This window comes from Branchiostoma belcheri, unplaced genomic scaffold, assembly GCF_001625305.1.
Source record: "Branchiostoma belcheri isolate BF01 breed outbred unplaced genomic scaffold, Haploidv18h27 scaffold22, whole genome shotgun sequence".
Classification (NCBI taxonomy): domain Eukaryota; kingdom Metazoa; phylum Chordata; class Leptocardii; order Amphioxiformes; family Branchiostomatidae; genus Branchiostoma; species Branchiostoma belcheri.
In genome coordinates, this window is record NW_017803713.1 from 1,852,648 (window position 1) to 1,855,244 (window position 2,597).

The following is a 2,597-nucleotide window of genomic DNA, read 5'->3' on the forward strand; positions in this document are numbered from 1 at the left end:
ATGTATATATTAATACATGTATAACATATTAATTGATAAAGCTATGAAAACACACTACTAGTATTATATTACTTTATCAATTTATTCTAAAATAACCTTTCAAAAACAACACATTGTGATTTCCCTTTCTTGGTTGTTGATTTCACATATTGATTATAATGACCTCTGACTCCATATTGCTCTTTGTTAGCCAAGCTGTCATCTTGTTGACATAAATCACCTCCAGTCAACAGCAGACTAAATATATTTCAATTATCCTATAATGAACAGGACAGTGAAAATCTGGCCTGGGTCCAACTGACTACAGAATAGTAATAGATAGAGCACTTCTAGGTCCCCGAAGTTGATCAACTCCATCCACTAGAACTTGATTTTGCTTTATAAATCTTTGTTTAGTGTCACTTTTTGTCTTGTTTCGAGGAGTTGTTTGGTTGTCCATCTGGGCTGATTAACGACCGCTAGGTCGTTAATCAGCCCAGATGGACAGCCAAACAACTCCAAGAAGAGTCAAACCATGTGTGGGGATGAGCCGGTCAGTCTCCTCTGATTCCCCAGGGCAGAAAGCTGGACACTGCTATTGGCCAGTTGTTGTTTCCATGGAAATAACAATGGGCGGGTCCAACATAGTGTAATTTATTCGGTTAGTTAGAGCACCTCTGTCCCTAGAGAGGGACCAATTCCAGCTCACTGGTTGGCTGAGAAGAGGGTGGCTGGTTAGTTAGTGCGCCTCTACCCCAAGGGAGAGAGGTGCACTAACTCACAAGTATGCTACTATGTGGATATAATCACTAAAAATCCAGGATCCCTATTGGCTGAGGGGACCTAGCAGTGCTCTAACTTCAGGAAGACAGTGACTTGTATGACCTCCCTGACCTTCCGTACCTGCCCAGGAAACTACCCAGGCAGACAGACAGACAGACAGCAGGGATTACCCACCCCTCCCCAACCCTCACACTAATCCTGTTATTAATACTCCTGTCTTCTCTGTCTAGTCATCTGGACTTATGTGATTACTGTCTGTGGTTTTAGTGCCATGACAAAATCATCAATAACTGTTGAGGGTATGTACATTTCAACATGCCCTGCTTCTATTCATTTCAAGTCAACACTGACAGGTTTACAGTTGATCATACCAGTAATAAGTACATTAAAAAGAAATTTAAAAAAAACTTCATATCTAATCCTAGTAACAGCCCACACGTACCAAGAAGCTTTCTCCACTACAGCTTCCTTGTATGTACATACATGTAACAAAGCATTGGAAACAGGTAACAAGACAATAACACAAGCCAGAGACCCATAACTGACATTAGTTGATGTGCTGCTATGACTCTATCAGGTCTCCTGTGGTTCATTAAGTGATTTTGGAGGATATAACATCTAAACTGAAATATGTTAGTGATGCTGCTGGGTATTACTCATTTACTGTCAGCATGTTCCTTGTGTGGTCTCTTTCCCATGCCCTAGCATGTCTAGATGATTTTTCTCAGACAGGCCTGGGAGCTGTGGGATCATGAAGTCCTTGCCAAATTCCATCCATAGCTGCTACAGACCCCATGTAGGGATTCATGGAGGGGTGGATAAATAGTCATTAATCTGATCTAATCAGGGATGATGTGACCTGACCTATCATGAACCCAGAAGGTCAATGGCTCAGGTGGGAGGAACACCCCTGGGGTTCTGATTCTCCTCCAGACTCACAGGTGGATGTCTGCCTACTGAGTAGGCTGAGGGAAATGAAGGGTGGGCAGGGCCATGCTGATCCTGGAATTTTTAGAATATTACAGAACAAGCAAAGAAACTTACAGCACTGCATTCAAATTTTCTTGTTTAGTTGTCACAACTAGAGTCTCAAACAAAGCATTGTTGCTTATTATGTGGTAATACAAGTCGCTACATCAGATGCAGAATGATCTATCAACTTGGTAACCCAAGCTCAAAAATTACTGTTGAAATTCTTTACTAGTTGCAGTGCTTCTAGTGAAGAACCTTTATGGATAAAGGGTACTTCTACACTTTGTGATAAAAGGTACCAGATGCCAAGATATAAGCCCTTCCTGACAGATAGATAAGAGAATTCAGGACGCCCACAAAGGCTAGACTGAGAAATACAAGCTTTTCTATCATTAGAAAGGAACCAATGGAACGTTAATCTGATCTCTCTGCCCTTTTCGGAGGAAGTGCATGGCCTTTTATCTGTTCCACACAACTGCCAAGTCTGTTTCACTGACATCCCATTAACACTAATGTGACACTCTTCTACTTTCAGGAACCATATGGCACCACCCTGCCCAGATCTGTCTGAGGGGACAAAGGTCTGCATACCCGTTAATGGGCACTGAGACATCTAACAGGTGATACTCCATAATTTCATTAAAATATTGTGTTGCCAAGAATCATTAACTGCAGTACTGTACTAATCTCCATTAGTATTTAGAGGAAGTCCACAGTGAATCATCTCTACTACCTGTTCCATGATACAGTGGTACTGTTAGGAAATATGGTGGAACCTAAAATGCCTGCAGGTACAGTTGGAGAATAATGGGCAATTAGCAGGTGACATGGGACATAACTGATGAGATAATCATGTCCGTTTG